The sequence below is a fragment of the Mauremys reevesii genome, linkage group 2 (assembly GCF_016161935.1).
Source record: "Mauremys reevesii isolate NIE-2019 linkage group 2, ASM1616193v1, whole genome shotgun sequence".
In the NCBI taxonomy this organism is placed as follows: domain Eukaryota; kingdom Metazoa; phylum Chordata; order Testudines; family Geoemydidae; genus Mauremys; species Mauremys reevesii.
In genome coordinates this window covers 220,070,765-220,091,908 of record NC_052624.1, presented here as the reverse complement: position 1 = coordinate 220,091,908, position 21,144 = coordinate 220,070,765, and the positions used below count along the sequence as shown (strand labels likewise).

Here is a 21,144-nt window from a genome sequence, read left to right as displayed (position 1 = left end):
AAATCCCTGCAGCGCTTTGCAGCCAGGCTAGCTGTGACCCATGGGCGGCAGGTGAAGCTTCCCTTTGGGGAGACTAGCCCCCTGCTCCACCTCTTCTCACTGCTTTCACCAGGGCAGGTGGGGAGGGCGGGAGGGCCTGAGAGCTCAGTCAGGGCCATGTGGAGGGACCGGGGCTAAGAGCTCAGCCCTTCCAGGCTCGAGCTCTCAGCCTTGGCTGGAACCACAACAGAGCTCTGAGCCTGGAGCCCCTAAACTTTTCCACTCTTCAGCCCCAGGGCCATGGCAAGGGGAGATTTTTCTAGGAGCCACAAATTGGCCGGGGCCCCTGGGCTTGGTGGGCCCCATGGGCCTGTGCAGTTATCTGCCACTGCACCCCTTGGCAGTACGAGGTTTGGGGAGGCTCAGCCTCCCCCAGCATCCATTACATACCACCCATGCTGTGACCCACCTTTCATAAGACAATCATGTTGTCAGCTTGCCTCTTAGGTGAAGGATTCAGTGTGTCCATAAGTCCTATTTGTGGCCTCAAGAGGTAAAAATAGACAGGACCATGAGATGCTTATCAGCCATGCAAAACAAATGTCTTGGTTGGTGGGTGGATGCCTCTCTTGATTAACTAGCTGCTAGGGTATATGTTGGCTGTCTGCCCTTACTGGACCACCTAATAGCTGTTCTGGGTGCTCCTCCCTATTGTCAGAATAAAGGGTTCCTCTCCCACAATCACCATTTACTTCTCAGTAAATAGGACAGCTGCAGGGAAATATCAGTCTGAAGGACTTTTCTTGTCTCCGACTGCACTCCAAATCACATACCAACTTAACACCTTTGGGTCACTATGTTCCTATATGTCAGGCAGGCAGGGAAAATCTTGGTCCCAATCAGGATCCCACTATGTGATTCCCATGAGTCTGGCAAGGGACTAGACTTATGTATGGGAAGGGCAGCCTTGACTGACGGCTACTGAAACATCTCCTGGAAATAGGGAGCAGCCTCTACAGCTATGAATCAGTCCACAGAACTTCCACAAGCCAGCAACCACAGAGGCTGCTTTTCCTCCTGGACAGGGACTGTCACCGGATAGAATAGTTTAGACTGGATAACATGAGATGAAATTGCTATTTGGTTTTAAACCAAGATGTTGATAATAAAAGAAAAGAAGTGATACAGATCACTTCAATCCAGTAAGTTATAAAAAATACATTCCCATTGTGCTCTCCATGTTTGTAAACTTTGCTCTAAGTCATGTGATTGATACTTTAGCTGCTTAAATAAAACACAATTAGGAAGAAAGTGGAATCTCTCCCTACCGCCCGCAGTCCTGCCGGTCCCCCTATTTCTTCTGTATCTCAGCCACCACAGCAAAAGTGGCAGCTGCAGGCCCTTTTCCCCATCTAGTTCTGACAGGTTCAACATCCTCAGTGTGACCCCCTTCCATGCTCAGCTTCACGACTACTGATCCTGGTAAAGGAAGACTTATCTAACAGCATGCACAACAGCTGACTGAGCCGTGCTATGTGGTCAGTCTCAAAATGGTGCCTAAGCAAAGGGAAGCCTTTTTTAAAATTAGACAGAAACCATACAATAGAAAATGTACAAACAGGCTAAATTTGATTGACTGAACTGCATGCTGTGCATCATCGATCCAACATCTACATTATACATTGTCATATAATTGTCCACATTGGCACATAAGCCAGGGCAGCTCTTTAGCAATTTGCTCTTACCAAGATGCAACTGCAGTTCATTCTGCTTTCTTTTTAATACATAAAACACAGATATAAATGTTATTGGATAGCAAATGCCTGCCCGAACTGGGAGAAGGCAAATCCTTATAAAGCTCATCCAGCCTGCTGCCAAGAAATTTAGTGAAGAAACTTAGTAATCCTGTTCCTAAATTTTCCAAGTCCTCACGAGTGATGTCTGCAGACTTTCGATAAAGCCAGTGTTCTAGCCTGGCAATCAAATTTGGGAGGCAAGCAAGTTTTCTTGTGCCATCACAGAATTTCAGACCCTGTCAATTCCTGGAACTGGTCCTACAATATCATCCAAGCTAATCTCTATCCATTTTATCAGCCCTGTCCCCCACTCTTCCAAATAGGGCCTTTCAGGACCATCAGCGCAGAATTATTACCAATTCTTACTTAGTTCCATTTGAAATGAACCCCACCACCCCTTTCACTGCCCACTGCGCTCCCAATCTCCCAATAATCCCATCCCATTCCCAATCTAATTATTTTTGTGGGGAAAGTGTTACCTTATGTCCCTACCATTTCTAGGCCCAAGACACACATTTGAAAGAAGGCACTGAAATTTTAAATTAAACAGAAATTGTTACTTTTATCACACTGCATGATATTATACCACAGGATGGAGGAGCCACAGTTATGCTTATTAACCTGACCATTTCTTGTTTCTCACTAGCATGACCGGGACAGCAACAAGAACCTCACTGAAGGCTAGGAAGCAGAGATCACAAGCAGTTGAATGTTTGATCAAGCTGAGGCAAGGTAAAGAAAAACCAGGGAGATTTGGTTTTGCACATGCAGGGACATGAAAAGGGACTGATCAAATGTTTAGGTTTGAAGAGGAAAAAAATCAAGAGTGTTGTTGAAACATAAAACAGATTTAGGTAGAAGGACAAAGAATTTATGAACAACCATCCCATGAGGAACTATTTAATGGTGATGTGAAATCCAAAACAGAGATTGCACTATCCCAGCAACGCGTCCCTGGATGTGTTTATGTAATTCCTCCACAGTACACTACCAGGACACCACCACAGACTGGTCCTTCCCAGTTTCCCCCTTGTGCTTTCCCATGGCATTTCACCCCTGCACACATACAGGGAAATAGACATGTGTTTCATGTTCTTTTAGTACAGACATTTTCCTTTGTTTTCACTGTTACCCTAGTTACATATTGCAGCTGGTCTGCTTGCTTGTGTGACTAATGAAGTTTATATTGACAAATTATCTGCATAAAGAGTTTATAGAGCATACAGTATTTTAACATCAATACATTCACAAGTCATTCCTCAACTTTAAACTCTCATTTTAACTCATATAGACCATATAAAAATTACAATTTAAAAAATGCATACCTGCCACTTAAACAAATGCAATTTTGGGCAACAATGCTAGCATTTAATGTTGCATCTATGCATCCTTCTTCACTCTTCTATATACTCCCTCTGCTTAAGTCATATAGTATATATAAAAGATTCAAAAAAAATCATACCTACTCATAAGGATAAACCACCTCCAGAAAAAGCAATGATTTTTAACAGCAACAACTGCTAACATTTACTTCTGCCTGCATCAGGCATCTGTATCCTCCATCCCCAATTCCCTACCTGCAGCTGAGAACCATGTGCACAGAGCATTTCTAATTTGGACAGCAGGTTCACCGCAGCTGTTTAATATAAGTCACAGCCTCAGGTGCCACATCTTATCTGTTCCACTGTACATGATTTGCAACAAGTCCCAATGCCTTCTCATTCCCACAATGTATCAGTGTATTGAAGACCTCCTCCTTGTTTTCACAGATATTTTGACAATGGCAAAAGGCAGATATTACAATTGTTGTATTGATCACTTATCCCACAGCCTCTAGGATACCAGAAGGCCTTTCAAAGTCTCCCACAAGCCACTGCTTCAGGAAAATGTGCCATGAACTCTGGGTTTGGTACTCAATTCAAAACAACTACAAGGATAGAGTAACGTGCTAATGTGAATATGGGGCAAAACTGCACACGAAACAGCATAGCCAGTGTAATTCTTTGCACTGTTGATGCATACATTGATGCAACCCATCCGTTCACTTACTAACAATTCAATTTTCTAGTGCAAACACAGCCTTTACTTTGCATGAACTTATAATGTTATGCTTCCCAGACTAGCAAGCTCTCCTCAATGTAGCAAGGAAAATCTGCCTATTTGGCCATTTGCCATGAAGACCTAACAAGCCTAAAATTCTCTTTAAAATCAAGTGTTATAGCAGGATTCCCGAGCTGCACAAACTGCAGCAAGTGTTCCACCTGCTGGACAAAAGGCAGCACTAAGCTTCCTTAACAGGAAACAGATGCAGCAAATATCTGTGATCTACACAATGACCAAAAAAACACAACCAACATCAAGGTTTCCCTGTTCTTGACTGTGTGTGCTAAGTAAATAAATAAGGGTGGAAATACAGCCATTTGATGCAAAGGATACAAGGAGGTCAAGCATTTGTCGTGGAGGTTAGGGGAACCTGTTCTCCATTTCCAAGAGCCCTTTTAATAAATGTTAGTCCAGAGAGGTTATTGTTAGTTTTTGCTCTTACAAAGGACACAGGATCTGCAAGCAAATCTAAATACAAGGGGCCAGATCTTCTGTACGCTGCTCTGGGAAGACAACTGCCTGAGAAGGCAGACAGGGATTCCCCCAGTATAAAGGGACTTTTCAAGTGGCATAAAGCTCTCCTCTTGGGCATAAGGGATGAGTGGGAGGCTGAGCTAGAGTGGGATATGCTCCTGTGATCCTCAGATAAGCAGTTCCCAACCCATCCATCCAGACAAACAGTTACCCCCTAGCTGCTGGAGGCCTCCTGCTCTTACACCTGCCTCTCCAGAGTGGGGAAGGTCCCCTGCTATTTTCAAAGGTATTGGGGGCCCTGTGGATGCTCTTGGGGGAAGAAGTGGACTCCATACTTTTGCCTCTTCACCTGTGAGGAGACCCTCCAGCCACCACCATTCCAAGGAGGGAGCATGGCCACAGAGGCAGAACCATGAGGGGCCCCATGTCCTGATACACTTACAGTCCCCAAAATCTCTCAATACAACTCTGATCAAGAGTTTCAATCTTCCTTTCAGATACAGTCCTTGCTATGGTAAAGCATACATCAATCACTTTGAGATCAGATCACTGCAGTGCGAGCTTGATGGGGCTGCATCTTCAATCGAACGTGGAAGCTGAGGCTAGGTCTCCTGTCTTCAATAGCCATACCACATTCCTTCTCATTTCCAGCTGCCAAACAATACTGCCTTCTGCTTCCCAAACCCATCCTTCACACCCTTCAGTCTTCTTCTCCTAACCCTCCCCAAATAAGCACTGATCCTCTTGGTTCCCCACTTGCAATACCTCAGGCTCCAGCTGTCTCTTCATCACAAAGCCACTGTGGGTTCCTCGTCAGGAAGTCCCTTACCCTAGATCAGAGGTGGGAAACCTGCTGGGAGCTACGGGCAGCCATGCCAATGTAAATAAACTGTCTGCTGCCCGCCAGCGGATTACCCTGATAGGTCATGTGCAGCCCGCAGGTTGCCCTAGATGTTCACAGGCCACCTGCCCACTGCTACTTTCTGGAAGGGAAGATGATTTGGCAGCAGAGAAAGGCAAGGTAGAGTGGAAGGGCCCCTCTGAGGAAGAAAAAGAGGCTTAATGCTGAGGTAACATCCGGGTGGGTTATATCCCAGGTGGGATATATTGTCTAGATCATTTGTCCTCAACCTTTTTGGGCTCAGGACCCATTTGTAAATGCTTATGGCCTGTCGCAACCCAGTAAGTAGTCGGGGGGTGGAGGCTCTGGGTTGGTTTCCTTCCTTTTCCCGCTCCTCTGGGGGTTTGGGTCCTGCTTGGCACTCACCTCACAATGGTGACTCCTGCAGCTCCTGTGCTGTGGGGATGGGTGGGCTTGGCTCTCCGCTCCAAGCACTGCAACTGCTGGGGTTGCAGCACTGCTCAGGTTTGGCCCCTCCCCCCAACTGGACCAAATTTGTGTTACTGGAGATGTGACCTGGCTCATGGGCTTGCAGTGCCCTTCACTCAAATTTGGCCTACCTGAGCTCCCATCATCATGATGACTGGGGCCAAACATGAGTGGTGCTGAGACCCCAGAGGTTGCAGTGCCTGGAGCATAGAAGCAAGCCCAGCCGGCCCTGTGGGACAGGAGCTGCCCCACGACCCTCTGAAACATTCTGGTAGCCCAATTTTTGGTCCCAGTTCATGGGTTGAGAAACCCTGGTCTAGATGATCTGCACTTGCCACTCCTCCTGACAGCTACTGATCCTGTTTTCTCATTTCCTGGAGATCTCCCCTCAAACTAGCAATGGCCTTTGTCTATTCAACATCATAGGGTTCTACTCTTCCATGTGTGACATTTTCTGCAAATTTTCAAATTGGCCCAATAAGTAATTTGCAAGTTATTTTGCATGACTACACACCCTGCCCCAGCAGAGGTGAGGTAGGACATGGAGCTGCACAAAACTTGTCAGCTATGGAAGGTAGTTGGGCGCTTAGTGGTGGCAGTCTGGGATTGAAAGGTGGGGTAGCTGCATTTATTGGGGAGTCTGGGAAGAAGATTAGGTGGATGGAGGAAGCATAGCTGGGTTTGTGGGAGTGTCCAAGGTGGTAGCTGAGTGTAGCTAGGAATCTGAGTTTCTAGGGGTGCCACAGGAATAAGGGCAGCTCAGTGGCTTGAGAATAGATGTCTGGGGAAAGAAACCTGTGGGGAACAGCTGGGTTTCTGTGGGTATCCAGATGGAAGATGGGGTGGATGGGATTGGGGAGGAAGGAGCTATGGGAGAGCTGAGGGTTTCTGGGAAGAAGAAGATTGGGCCAGCAAGATGGGGTGACTAAGGTTTGGGTGGATGGAAATATGTGTAGGAGAAAGGGCAGGATGAGACCAGGACTGATGCCCCTATCCTTCTCCCTGATGCTGCCTGCACTTCCTGCCACTGCAGCTTGCCAGCTCCTCTCAAGTGCTGTATCCCTGCTCAGCTCCAGCAGGAGGCACAGCAAGACAGAGCTGCTTGGAAGTCTGCTCAACAAGTACAAACAGGAATGCATGAGAGGTGGCCTGCATGAGATCACACAAGATATGTGACAATTGTCAAGTCTAATCAGGTTGTGGAGTCACCATGACCAAAGGAGGGTCATAACTAAGCAGAAGGCTGCTAGAAACGAGGGCTGGGTGTGTTGTAATGAGTATGCAGAAGTTAAGGCCAATGACAGATCGGAAGGATACTGGTTAGAGTCCTCCACATGTTATTTTGCACAGAGCCCCATAAAAGTAGTTACACATACACACTTGGTGCATTAACAGGGCCAATTTCACAAGCTGAAAATAATTATGAGCCACATCAGTTGAGAGAAAGAATTTAAACAGAAAAATATGAATGATAATTGTGAACTAAGAACATTTTACTAGATACCCAAAAAGTCACAATCCTTCAGTCAAGAAAGGCCACAATGGTTAAAAAAACCAACCTAGCTTGGAAGGAAAGTGAAAGCAGCTATAACATAATTAAATACATTTTTTAAAAATTATAACAAATGGAAGAAAGGAGAAGTTGATAGTAATGAATATACACCAGAAGCTAAGAATGTAAGAAAATGGATAAGGGAAGCAAAGGGGCACAAGAGGAAGTCTATAGTCAGCAGAGTTATGGACAATAAGGAGGAGATTTAAAATATATAGGAACAGAAGGATTCCTAACAATGGTAGAATTGTCAATAATAATGAAGAAAAAGAACAAAATGTTGAATAAATATTTCTGTTCTGTATTTGGGAAAAAGCTAGATGATGTCATATGATGGTGATTGATTATATAATTTCCATTTCAATATTAACTTAGTAGGACATTAAAGAGCATCTAATAAAGCTAGATATTTTTAAATCAGCAGGTCTGAATAACTTGCACACAATAGTTTAAAAAGAGCTGGCCAAGGAGCTCTCTGAATTGTTAATGCTGAAGATTTTTATTATGTCATGGAACTCTTGGGAAGTTCCAGATGACTGGAAGAAAGTTGATGTTGTGCCAGTATTTAAAATGGGTAAATGGCATTACACAGGTAATTATAGGCCTGTCAGCCTAACATTGATCGCAGGCAAAATAATGGAACCGCTGATACGGGACTCCTTTAATAAAGATTTAAAGGAGAGTAATATAATTAATGCCAATCAACATGACTTTATGGAAAATAGGTCTCCTCAAACTAACGTTCCTTTTTTTGATGAGATTACAAGTTTGGTTGATACAGGTAATAGTGTTGTTGATGTAATATACTTAGACTTCTATAAGGTGTTTTACTTGGTGCCATTTTGACTAAAAACCTAGAGTGATACAAAATCAACATAGCACACATTAAATGGATTAAAACTGGCTGATAGGTCTCAAAATGTAATTGTAAATGGGGAATCATCACTGAGTGGATTTGTTTCTGATGGGGATTCACAGAGATTAGTTCTTGGCCTATTTTATTTAACATTTTTATCAATGACCTGGAATAAAACATAAAATCATTACTGATAAAGTTTGCAGATTACAACTCCCTGAATCTTTGCTTTAATAATAAAGAGGACAGGTCAGTGATACAGAGTGATCTGGATTGCTTAGTAAACTGGGCTCAAGCAAACATGTTTTCATACAGCCAAATGTAAAGTCAAACATCAAGGAACAAATAATGTAAGCAATACTTACAGGATATGAGGCTCTGTCCCAGGAATCACTGATTCTGAAAAGGACTTGTCATGGTGAATAATAACAATTGGCTGAACACAAGACCCTATCACCATGTTGTGGCCAAAGGGGCTAATGCAATCCTTGGATATATAAAGAGAGGAATATGGAATAGAGAGGTTATATGACCTCTGTATATAGCACTGGTACAACCACTACTGTCATACTGTGTCCAGTGCTGATGTTCACAACTCAGGAAGGATGATTCAGAGAAGAGCTATGAGAATGATTAAAGGATAGGAAAACATGCCTTATCGTGAAAAATGCAAGGAATTCAATATATTCAGTTTATCAAAGAGAAGGTTAAAAGGTGTCTTGGTCATTCTATACTTACTTATATGAGGAACCAAAATTTGATAATAGAGGGCTCTTCAAGCTATCAGACAAAGGTATAATACAACCCAGTGACCAGTAAATTGAAGTTGGACAAATTCAGATGAGAAATAAAATGCAATTTTTTAACAGTGAGGGTAATTAACCAAGGTAACAATTTACCAAGAATTGTGATGGATTCTCTATCACAGGAATTTTTTAAATCAAGTTTGGATGTTTTTCTAAAAGATATGCTCTAGTTTAAACAAATTAATTCAGAGAAGACCTACAGTCTATGTTATACAGAAGATTAGACTGGATCTGTGGTTTTCAATCTTTTTTCATTTGAGGACCCCTAAAAAACTTTGAATGTAGGTGCAGACCCCTTTGGAAATCTTAGACATAGTCTGCAGACCCCCAGATGTCCACAGACCACAAGTTGAAAACCACTGGACTACGTGATCGCAAATGGTCCCTTCTGGTTTTATAATCTGCCGAAACCTAATCTGGCCCTCAATCCAGAAAATTGGCTAGTTCTGGACACATAAAACCCTCTTAGGGGAGATTTTCAAAGGTATAAATGCCAGCAAGGTGACTTTCCAGGAGAGTTAGGCACCTAACTAGTGTCTTAAGGAGTAAGTAAAAGGTTTTTTAGCCATATAAATAGGAAGAAAACCAAGAAAGAAGAAGTCGGACCGCTTAAAACTGTAAACGGAGTGGAGATTAAGGATAATCTAGGCATGGCACAATATCTAAATGAATATTTTGCCTCGGTCTTTAATGAGGCTAAGGAAGGGCTTAGGAATAGTGGCAGAGTGACTGATGGGAATGAAGGTGCGGGGGTAGACATTACAGTATCCGAGGTAGAAGCCAAACTTGAACAGCTTAACGGTAGTAAATCAGGAGGCCCGGATAATCTTCACCCTAGAATATTAAAGGAATTGGCGAGTGAAATTTGCAAGCCCGTTAGCGATGATTTTTAATGAATCCCTAAACTCGGGGGTTGTACCGTTTGACTGGAGATTAGCTAATATAGTTCCTATTTTCAAGAAGGGGAAAAAAAGTGACCCGGGTAACTACAGGCCTGTTACTTTAACATCTGTAGTATGCAAAGTCATGGAAAAAATATTAAAGGAGAGAGTAGTTACGGACCTTGAGGTCAATGGCAATTGAGACAAATTACAACATGGTTTTATGAAAGGTAGATCATGCCAAACCAACCTGATCTCCTTCTTTGAAAAAGTAACAGATTTTTTAGACAAGGGAAATGCGGTGGATCTAATATATCTTGATTTCAGTAAGGCGTTTGATACAGTACCGCATGAAGAATTACTGGTTAAATTGGAAAAGATGGGGATCGAAATGAAAATCCAGAGGTGGATAAGGAACTGGTTAAAGGGGAGACTGCAGCGGGTCGTATTGAAAGGTGATCTGTCGGGTTGGAGGGAGGTTACCAGTGGAGTTCCTCAAGGTTCGGTTTTGGGTCCGATTTTATTCAATCTATTTATCACTGACCTCGGAACCAAAAGTAGGAGTGGGCTGATAAAGTTTGCGGATGACACAAAGTTGGGAGGTATTGCCAATTCAGAGAAGGATCGGGATATCCTCCAGGGAGATTTGGATGACCTTGTAAACTGGAGTATTAGTAATAGGATGAAATTCAATAGTGAGAAGTGCAAGGTTATGCATTTAGGGATGACTAACAGGAATTTTAGTTATAAGCTGGGGACGCACCAGTTGGAAGTAACGGAAGAGGAGAAGGACCTCGGAGTCCTGGTTGATCGCAGGATGACTATGAGTCGGCATTGTGATGTGGCCGTTAAAAAAGCTAATGCGGTCTTGGGATGCATTAGGCAAGGTATTTCTAGTAGAAATAAGGAGGTGCTAGTCCCATTATACAAGGCGTTGGCGAGACCTCATTTGGAGTACTGTGTGCAGTTTTGGTCTCCCATGTTTAAGAAGGACGAATTCAAACTGGAACGGGTACAAAGAAGAGTCACTAGAATGATCCGAGGAATGGAAAGCCTGTCGTATGAAAGGAGACTTGAGGAGCTCGGTTTGTTTTCCTTAACCAAAAGAAGGTTGAGAGGAGATATGATTGCACTCTTTAAATATATCAGAGGGATAAATACCAGGGAGGGAGAGGAATTATTTCAGCTCAGTACTAATGTGGACACGAGAACAAATGGATATAAATTGGCACTCAGGAAGTTTAGGCTTGAAATTAGACGAAGGTTTCTAACCATCAGGGGAGTGAAATTCTGGAACAGCCTACCGAGGGAAACAGTGGGGGCGAAGGACCTCTCTGGCTTTAAGATTAAGCTTGATAAGTTTATGGAGGGAATGGTTTGATAGGATAACGTGATTTAGTCAATAGGTCAATAAGGTGCCACCACTGGTAATTAGTACCAAGGGTCAATGTTGGGATATTGAGTCTTTTTCCTGAGTGTCTGGCTGGAGAGTCTTGCCCGCATGCTCGGGGTTCAGCTGATCGCCATATTTGGGGTCGGGAAGGAATTTTCCTCCAGGGTAGATTGGCAGTGGCCCTGGGGTTTTTTCGCCTTCCTCCGCAGCACGGGGCAGGGGTCACTTGCTGGAGGATTATCTGCTACTTGAAGTCTTTAAATCAGGATTTGGGGACTTCAACAGCTGAGTCAAGGGAGAGAATTATTTCAGGAGTGGGTGGGTCAGCTTTTGTGGCCTGCATCTTGCGGGAGGTCAGACTAGATGATCATAATGGTCCCTTCTGATCATAAGTTCTATGATTCTATGAAGTAGGGCTAATGCTTTCATATCCCTGGGTCACTTGTTCAGCCCTCTGCAGAAGTATCTTCCCATTGGAATCAGTTTGTACATTGCCAGACGTGCATTAAGTTACAGATTGGCTGGTTTATTATTGTTTTTCCTTTTATAATTCAGAAATGTGTTCAACATGGATAAACATACATAAGATGGTAATGTTACTTGGAGCATTGAGCTAACATAAATAATTAGTTATATGTTCACAAACAAAAGCTTAACCTATCCCTCAAAATAGCATGTATTGATCAATTAGGTCTTCCTATACTGTTATGAAAGTGATACTACAGTACTTAAAAGTTCTTTCAGACTAGATCAGTGGCGGGCAACCTGAGGTCCACAGGCCGCACACAGCCCGTCAGGGTAATCCGTTGGCAGGCCACAGTTTGCCCACCACCAGACTAGGCTAATAAAATCGGATTGTATTGTATCTAATGGTCAAAGTTGGCTCCTTTTGTTAAGATGTGAAGATAAAGCATGACTCTTTTGCTAAAATAGTTCACTGGATTCTAGAAGGGGAGAATTCCCATATGAGACCATTATCAAGGTAAGCTTATTTGTTGGCCTAAAAGCATTGGCAATCTTAAGGGTTGACTGTTTGTGTTCCAAAAAACAAAACCCCATCCTTATGCAGAGACCAGATCTAGAAAATTATAACCCCAAAGGTTAAAGATTGACAACATTATAAGCTACTGAAAAAGGCCCTTTACAATGTAAAGATTTAAGCAATGTAAACGGGTCGGACTCACCCCTGCGGCGCCTCCTGCTGGTTACTCTGGGAATTAGCTCTGTTCAGCACCGGAGCGCCCTCTGCAGGCTGGTGATCCACCTGTTCTCAGGCCCCCGTGTCCCTCCCCGGACCCGGTGCCCCTTTTCTCCAGGGTGCTGCCCCCTGACAGTAACCCCTTTTCACTCTGGGCTTCCCCCTTTGTCTCAGGGAACCCCCACCCTCTATCCCTACCTTGCCTCAGTATGTGGCTACTGTCAGTCATTGTCTAGCCCCACATCCTGGGGCAGACTGCAGTATCAGCCTATTCATCATTGGCAGGGTTGGGTTTTGACCTGCTGCTTTGGCCTACCCCTGGGATGCCCTCTGCAACCCCCAGTACCCGTTGGCCTCGTGCTAGGCCGCAGCCTGGGGCTTTCCTGGCTAGAGCTCCTCAGCTCCTCAGCCTTTCCCCAGCCCTGCTTCACCCTAGGTACTTATCTCAGCTCCTAAGCAGCTAGGCCCATCTCCCTCTGAAGGCAGAGAGAGACTGTTTGCCTTTGGCTCCCTGGCCTTTTATAGGGGCCAGCTGTGGTTCAGTTTGGGGCGTGGCCTCGCCTGCTGCCACTTCCTCCATTAGCCCAGTCTTGAGAACCGCCGCTCTCAAGCCCGTCCAGGCCACTTTTAAACCCCTCTGGGCCGGAGCAGGGGGTCACCCTGCTACACACACACCCCCTTAAAACCCCCACCCCTGGGGATAGGGAGGTTTCTTGGCCTGGCTCAGCCGCCCATGTGACTCCAGTGCCACTCGCTTCTTTTCGGATTCCTCCAATCGCTTTCTCAAGTGGACCTCCTCCTCCACGACGGCCTCATAGTCCTTAGTGAAGGCCACCCCACTCGCTTCGGACTCGTGGAGGGCCCGCTCCGCAGCTTCCAGCTGTGCACGCAAATTTGCGTCCCCCAGGCCCTCTTCTCTCAGGGTCTGGGTTCCCTTGGTGGCCTGTCCCATAACCACCTGGGTCCATTTTGTTTGTCGGACCTGTCTCTCCTGGGCTCCAGCCTCCTGCGGGGCCCACTCCGTCTGGGTCCCTCTCTCCGTGACTGGCGGGGTGATGGTCTGGGTCCCAGCCTCCTGCGGGGTCCCCACGGTTGCCATCTCCGCTGGTGTCACCCCCCCCCGGGATCCAGCGTGGCCCCAACTGGATCTCCAGGCACCTCCCTTGGCCGACCCTCAACTTTCTTGAGGGGGCAGTGCCTCCTAATGTGGCCCCGCTTCTGGCAGACCCAGCAGGCTCTTTGCCTCCTCACTGCCTTGGGCCTTCTCTGTCCCTTCATGGGCCTAGCCTTTCCTAGGCTGCCCGGTGCCGTGTTCTCTGGGCCTGGACAGTCCCTCCAGAAGTGGCCCGTCTGCCCACAAGCCCAACACGCTGGCAGCTGCCTGGGTTCTCTCACCCGGCAGGCTGCCCGAGGGACCTGCCGCTGCCCCTTTTCTGGGTGAGGCACCCTGCTCCCAACCCAGTAGGGACAGTCCCTCTTTAGATGTCCTCGCCTTAGACAGGCATAACATGTCTGGCGCTCAGCCGCGGGCCTCCTGGTCCCGGCTCTCCGCCTCTCCCTTCCGTTTCCACCAAGCCTCCGGAACTCTGTTCGGAGGATGTTTATCAGGGCCCGCTGTTCTTGTATCAGCTGGCTCACCTGTTCCTGGAGGGCCTCCTGCACCTCCCATATGTCCTGTTGGGTCTCCCGGATCCCCTGCAAGTGGTCAGCCCCCTTTCTCCGGGGCACTGACACCAGGGACCGCATCCGGGGCCTCTGCATAAAAGACCCCTGGGTACCCAGGATCCATCATCCCCTGGGTTACTCCCATTCAGGCAACAGTCCACTGTCCGTGCCCTGGCCCCTTGTATCAGGGGCAGACCGCTACTGCCCGCATTCTCCACCACGTGTAAACAGGTCGGACTCACCCCTGCGGCGCCTCCTGCTGGTTACTTTGGGAATTAGCTCTGTTCAGCACTGGAGCACCCTCTGCAGGCTGGTGATCCACCTGTTCTCAGGCCCCTGTGTCCCTCCCCGGACCCGGTGCCCCTTTTCTCCGGGGTGCTGCCCCCTGGCAGTAACCCCTTTTTTTCACTCTGCCCCCCCTTGTCTCTCCCCCCCCCCCACCCTTATCCCTACCTTGCTGTAGTATGTGGTCAGTCAGTCATGTGTCCCACCCCACCCCCTGGGGCAGACTGCATCAGCAGCATCATCATCATTGGGTTGGGTTTTTTGACTCTGCAACCCCAGTACCCGTTGGCTCGTGTGCTGCCCCACACCTGGGGCTTTCCTGGCTAGAGCTCCTCAGCTCCTCAGCCTTTCCGCAGCCCTGCTTCACCCTAGGTACTTATCTCAGCTCCTAAGCAGCCAGGCCCATCTCCCTCTGAAGGCAGAGAGAGACTGTTTGCCTTTGGCTCCCTGGCCTTTTATAGGGGCCAGCTGTGGTTCAGTTTGGGGCATGGCCTCGCCTGCTGCCACTTCCTCCATTAGCCCAGTCTTGAGAACCGCCGCTCTCAAGCCCTGCCAGGCCACTTTTAAACCCCTCTGGGCCGGAGCAGGGGGTCACCCTGCTACAGCAACCTTAACCATAGCTGTTACTATGCACTTCAGATGAAGTATAAATTAGAGAATATCACCCAGCATGTATAGAGAAAGAAACTGATCTTCCAGTCCTTATATAAGCAAAATTCCCATTTCTATAAGGACTGCACAATTGGGCCCAAAACTGAAACAAAACAAAAGCAAAAATTAAGAAGTTTTATTGTACAGCTCTGTACTGTGGTACATTTACTAATAGCATTTACTGAGCAGTTTACATTATTGTATATAATTCTACAGTAAAGTTAAAATTAAAATAAGAAATCTATAAAAATTAAATAATTAAATCTATAAAAATAGAATATCATTCTCTCTCAAAGATCAATTGTTTTGCTTTTTTTAAACTTCCTGTTTTGCTGTATGGTAACTCTTCTTTATCACACTTGATTCACAGAACACTATTGTTATTTTGCGTTGCTTTACTCACAATCAGCAAAAAAACTACTGCACCTGAACAAGACATTAAACCTTCTTTTCGGGCAAGTTTTCTCACAGAATAAACTGACATAAGTAGATTGTTTTCTTTTAACCCTGACATTTCCCCCCTACCAATCTATTTTTGAAACAAATTTTATTTTAGGATGTCCTGACTGATACCAAATTGGAAACCGTGGTGTGAATTTTATAGAACACTATTTCCTTTTATAAAGGATGTTCACAGCTAATCTGTCATCTACATGGCAGACAGAGGCCAGAAGGCTAGGAAACCCAGACAGGTGGTCTAACAGAAGCTTGAAATCTGACTTTTCATGGATTTTTGTTTCTACATTAAATTGTGTATTTTTCAACAGATAATAAAATGTACCTTATTTCTGTCACACTTAAAATTGCTTCATTATTTAGCATCTGAACTTGTTCTCCTTATTCAGTTTCAGCTGAGAAAGCAGAGAAAGCAGGATACAGTCCTTAAAAGTGTATTTTTAAAATTACATTACTTTCAAAACTGTGAGATATATAGTACCAAATATCCCAAACAGTCTGAACATACATACTCAAACTACACAGTCAGAACTGCTGGCATATACTGAGATAATAGAAACTTCACAGTGCTGAACAAGAAATACAAATCCATCTAGAGGTGAAATGATCCATTTCACATCCTGAATCCTGAGCCATCCTGTATAATTGTATATATACATTTAAACAAAAAGCAGACAATTTTGGGGCCTTGCAGTCAGTTTCCTGTTGGACAAGAAGTCTGTGATGCAGAGTATGGGTATTTGCTTAGTGTAATTTGTTTTATTTATTCTATATAAGCCAGTCCTTGAACAGAGAGGGTTAAACAACATGCCGGCAGTTCCCTCTTTCAGGGCTCACAACCCACACACCAATACCCAGTTTCTCCAAGAATAGATTCCAGTTTTTAGAGGGATTAACAAAGGAACCACTGCTATTGCTACTTACAATATCTCCACCTCCCCCAAAGAAACTTTAGTAAAGGGGATGCTCAGAGCAATAAACATAACATTTTTCTCACTTGCCTGAAGGTTGGAGAATTGCTGCTTTATTCAACTGCATCACAACAAACAGAGAGAGCTGGGGGTGGGGGGGGGGAGTGGGAAGGGGGAGAGGGACTGCTCCCAAACAGGAAGTAGAGAAAGATGGGGCATAGCTCCATCCCATAATAATCCTCTGAGTAACTCAGTTACCTCCAAGATGGCCACTTTACTACAGAAACTACCTGAGAAAACTAACAATCCAGCTTTTCTTCAAAGACTGAACAAATCTTGCGCCTTAATTATCAGCACCACCTGGTGACACCCACCATAAGAGTGATATTTAATATAATACTGCTAACAATAATAAATATTTAGGGCTAGTTTGGCACCTTGTAATCTGCCTTGAGCAAGGGAGAGTGCCTAGTTGCACTGTCCCAGAAGCAGAACAGGGACCCCATTGTGACTCAGAGATCCTTGACTCCATCTCCCACAACGTGTCACCAGTCCAGGGGGTGTATACTGCACTCGGTACAGGGCTTGTACAATGTACATATCTTCCCCACACACATCTTGCTGCCACAGGGGAAAACAGGGAGTCAGACTGTGACTGAGTGTCAATCTGCTTCCCAGTCTGTTCCTGGGGCAGTGAAACTCCATGCCACTCTACGCACAACACCTGTGACAAAGCCACAATTTAGCCCTTTGTTTGCAGCCATTCTACTGTAGCTATGTAAAATAATCCTTGTATTGGCTATTCAGCAAGGAACCTTTTTTTAAACACACTTTCTTTAAATGGAATCCTCCCCCACCCCCGCCAGCTGAGAATCAGCAGCCACTATGGCTTCACAGCCACAGTAGCCATTGCAGCAGCTGTGCCTCTTCAGCCATGTGGCTAGATGTAGGGTGACCACCTGTTGTGAATTGGATGGGACAATCCCAAAATGCAGAGGTCCAGTTCCAGTCCCGGGCTGAATGACTCTGGGACAGCATTTGTCCCGGATTCCCTGCGGCATCTCTCCGTGCCTGCCCAAGGCTCAGGGGCGATGCCAGACTCTTCCAGGTGTGGGAGGCTGAGGTGGGCCTTAGCCACACCCCTCACCACAAAGCCCTACCCCGTGTTCCTCTCTCCCCTCCCACCTGATGCCCCGCCCCCTTGCCAGGCCAAAAGCTGAAGCCCTGGTAAGAGCCACCCAAGGAGCCCAGGCTGGTCTGGGGAGCCTTGGACCCTCCACCTGCCCTGGGGGTGGGGACATGGGTCAAGGGGGAGGGATAGCTCAGTGGTTTGAGCATTGGCCTGCTAAACCCAGGGTTGTGAGCTCAATCCTTGAGGCAGCCACTTAGGGATCTGGGGCAAAAAATTGGTCCTGCTAGTGAAGGCAGGGGGCTGGACTCAATGACCTTTCAAGGTCCCTTCCAGTTCTAGGAGATTGGTATATCTCCAATTATTACTTTACTATTACTAAGGGGTCTGGGCTCCCCACAGCAGCCTGGGCTCCCTGGGCAGCTCTTACCACAGCCCAGCTCCATCTTCCAGGCTGGCCAGAGCGTGGAGGCTCAGGGGGTGAGGCCTCAGGGGATGAGGTGGGGTGGGACCACAGACGGGGTGGGGTTCCTGCATATGTCCACTTTTGCCTTTTGAAAAGGTGGCGACCCTACTGCAGGGAGTTCCCTTAAGAGCTGATCAGAGGGCTGCAGGCTGCTTACACAGGCTTCCAACATCATGTCTACCACTGTGCTTCCCCACCAGCCATTACACTGTATTTCAGGCTTTTTCCTGGAGTACTAGAATGAGGGCATCATCCTGTGATCCTTACCTTGGTTAAACACATTTAAGTGATTGGCTGAACTGGGACCTAAATGAAGAAAATCTCAAAGAAGCAGGCTTTGGTACTATTCAAAACTGAGCTTTCACTACTCACAGTAAAGTTATTGCAGATTTTTCTTACTTTGATTATAGTGTTCACAACAAACACCTGAGTAAACCCATATACCACTGTGGAAAACAGTCATTTAATGATCCCCACTGTATGATAAAGCATTTATTTATTAAACATGGGAAGCATACATAGACATTTCTTTAGAAAATAAAGACAGGGCAAAAATGTCTGTATTGACCAAAGTAGCTACCATTAATACAAAATATAAACTTCTGCGTTACATGGCTTCTATTTAATGCCTATGCAATGGAAACAAAAACATTTTAGTACAGATTATATATAGATATAGGAGACCATGTACAGAAAAAGGAAATGTGCATTTTGGGAAATTTCGTGGGCTGTCAATGTTTGGGGATGTCTCTATCTTCTCACACCTGGTTAGGCTGTCTTCAGTTTCTATGGTTAAGACCCACACCCCAAATGTGCCATAGGGAAAGGATATAAAGAATGAACTAGAAAATGCCTTTTTTCTCACATGGTAAAATAAGATATTGTAGATTCAGGTGAATGGTTTTTCATGGCAGGTACATTTCTTTCTTTGGATTACAGCTTCAAACCTCTTTTGGGGATGGGGAGGCAAACCTCTGCTAAGAACTCCAGATGAAGCATTTTGTATCTGAGAAGCTTTGTGGGGCTTTGTACTTAACTCTTATTAATCATTAGGTCTTCAACAGACACAATTTCTGCTTTAACCTTGGGTTTTGTTGAACACAAGAAAATGACATCTGGTGCACATGGAAGACAAACTTTATGAAGCCAGTAGCCACCTACTTGCTTGACCCAGAGGATTAATAAGGCATTTAGTTGGGAGTCAAGGTTGTCTCTTTATTTCTGATGTCAGAAACAGCTTCAAAGACTTCTTCACCTTCTTAAAATAAAAAGTAAAGTACAAGGTTTCTGGAGGGACTACAAATTTGGAAGTTCTACATGCTATTTCTGTATTGGTTTTGTCCCTATTTTATATGTTTGTTCTATACAGTACCTTCTCCTTCCACAACTTTTTAAGGTAGTTAGTTATAATTTGTCAGCAGTCATGCCCTGAGGTTGGATAAGCTTGTCCTCTGTTAATTAGTGAAGTCACATAGCAGTAATCTTGCTGAGTATTTAGCTCTGGAGCCTGCTAGTCCCTGAGCTATCATCAGCTCTACCAGTCCCTCAATTTACACCTGCTGGGATGGGATCAGCAGACTTTGGTTTTGTTAAATAAAGATTCCATTTGGATTACAGACTAACCTTGCCTACATGAGGGTATATGGGTCAGGATAAACAGCCACAGTGGGTGGCCTCTATCAGCAGTGAAAAACAGTCCATTAACAAAGGATGCTACCTGTATAGATACAAGAAAACAAATCAAATTATACGACAGGGCATACATTTATCTTTAGTACATTTTAAATTATATTAAAACTCATTTTACTAAATTCAGAGTTGTTCTGCCACAAGAAATCATAGAACAGAGTGTTTTAAAGATCATTTAATTACAAGAATGTAATTTATGTATGTTTTTGAACAAACATATAAAGCCAAAATTTTCGTAACTTGAATAGCAATTTTTGCTTGTCTAATTTGAGTCAACTTAAGGAAGCCTGATTTTCAAAAACTGGGTGCTCATTTTTGAAAATTTTGACACAGAGAGAGAGAGAGAGAGAGAGAGAGAGAGATGAGCATATTTTAAGATTAGGAAATTTATTCTCATTTTTCTAAGAAACTTTAACTCAAAGGATGGTGCTTGGGTTTTGTGACTCTGGGCCAAAATGGTCACATACTGATTTTTTTTTAAGCATGAGAAAGTGAGAAAAAACCTGTAATTCACAGAAGATGCCTTGACATGTTAAAAATTTAAAAAGCTATGAAAAAATAACTTTTTTTTAAACTAGAAAAGGTGAGGGGAGTATTAGATTCATGTTTCTAGCTATATGAACTCAACATTACTGAAAACACAATGGCATTTTCACTTTTTCTGTGGAAATGCATATGATGAAAATTAAAATTATTCTAGTTTTACTTGACATAATTCTCCTGAAGTATTTAATCCTGAGGTGAATACCATCCCGATACATTTAGTAATATTACATATTCCACAGTGACTAAAATGTATTCATAATATATTACACTGTTGACTTTCTAGTATGAAACAACTAAATTGTTTGGTATGGGGATTTGCTCACTACTGCAATGTAGTTACAAAAATTGGCAGCTGGATACACAATATGATAGCCTGATGATGTGAAAGGTTAAAGTCAACAATAATAGAGCTTTTAGTTGTGAAAACACAAGCAGTAAATCTTGAGGAAGGCAAATAATGTTTTCTTCTATTTTCTCACCAATTATGTAAGATCCTCTTTCCTAGCCTGAGGTGCAAGCAGGTTATCAGGTGTGTGTGTACTTTTAGGATTAACCATGTTCATGGCAATGCAATTACCTTGATGAACTGGGAGAGAATGCACAGCACAAGTCCAGCCTTTTAGTTTAATTCTTCCGATATCACAAAGATACTACAGCCAAATTTCTTTGTTTAAGTTTGCAAGTGATTCTGTAATTTCTGATGTGGGCTTCTGAAGATAGGAATACTTAACCTCAGAAAACCATGAGTCCTCTGTACATTATCAGGAACAGACATTAGGGACTCAGATATGAGGCTGTCATAGAATATTGTAAATATCTGCATGGGTGGATAGACAGAAAGGAGAATTTCTGCCAGTTATCCATTTGGTTTTCTTGAACTACTGCTTATGTATTTGTCTGTAAGAATAGTTATCATTCGTATCCATGGTAGTATGCAATCCAATATGCTCAGTACTTTTGTTACTAAAATATGCCACA

At 44.5% G+C, this 21,144-nt stretch overlaps 1 protein-coding gene across 4 annotated transcripts in view; it reads right to left on the bottom strand.

Annotated features, from left to right (window-relative positions):
* RP1 (RP1 axonemal microtubule associated) overlaps positions 1–17,404 on the bottom strand; it is a 314,354-nt gene extending 296,950 nt beyond the window's left edge. The window contains exon 1 of one of the 4 annotated variants that reach the window (XM_039527284.1): positions 17,296–17,404. The gene's annotated coding sequence lies outside the window, so the exon portion shown is untranslated. Of the gene's footprint in view, positions 1–3,100; positions 3,180–3,237; positions 3,344–15,750; positions 15,807–17,295 lie in introns of those variants that run through there. The other 3 variants (XM_039527282.1, XM_039527283.1, XM_039527289.1) reach the window with 3 other exon arrangements.
* Between the last annotated feature and the right edge of the window lie 3,740 nt (positions 17,405–21,144).